The 521-nt window shown below is 42.8% G+C and overlaps 1 protein-coding gene across 1 annotated transcript in view; it reads left to right on the top strand.

Annotated features, from left to right (window-relative positions):
- LOC111647312 (uncharacterized) overlaps positions 1-521 on the top strand; it is a 72,467-nt gene that overhangs the window by 29,640 nt on the left and 42,306 nt on the right. The gene's annotated exons all lie outside the window — the stretch shown is intronic.

The following is a 521-nucleotide window of genomic DNA, read 5'->3' as shown; positions in this document are numbered from 1 at the left end:
TATCATGATGAAGTGTCTAAAAAGTCTGAAAGCTCTGAATCATTAGTAAGTGGACCTTTGAGCCTGGATCCTCTCCGTTATATCTTGTTCCTCACATAGTAAAGTGATCTGGACAAAGAAGAGCAGAAGATGTTCAGGTGTAGATTCAGACAACTTCTCCACTGATGCTGTTATTTGATCCTTGACAGTAGAGAGTGACAGAAAACATGAAGGGAACGATGGACAGGAAAGACAGCTGTCCAGATGTGCAGCTCAGACACATCTGTTACACGCTGTGTGTCTGAGACTCCTGCTCGACCATAACTTTTCAGACCACTTCTAATCTCAGTGCAAACCTCACTGACCCAAGCTGAGCTGCACAAACTGATGTAAAACATCAAGGACATGATCAGCTCAGTCTTAACAGAGGCTTTTACTGTGAAGTAGCTGCAGGAAGTCTTTCATTAGTATTGATAGCAAGCTACAGGCCCATCACTACATGTTTAATCAGACAGCCAGATGGGAAAACAAGTTCTTGAAGT

The sequence above is a fragment of the Seriola lalandi genome, unplaced genomic scaffold (assembly GCF_002814215.2).
Source record: "Seriola lalandi dorsalis isolate HSWRI2012SDOR001 ecotype SW California unplaced genomic scaffold, Sedor1 jcf7180002054984, whole genome shotgun sequence".
Classification (NCBI taxonomy): domain Eukaryota; kingdom Metazoa; phylum Chordata; class Actinopteri; order Carangiformes; family Carangidae; genus Seriola; species Seriola lalandi.
This window is presented reverse-complemented; position numbering and strand designations above follow the sequence as displayed.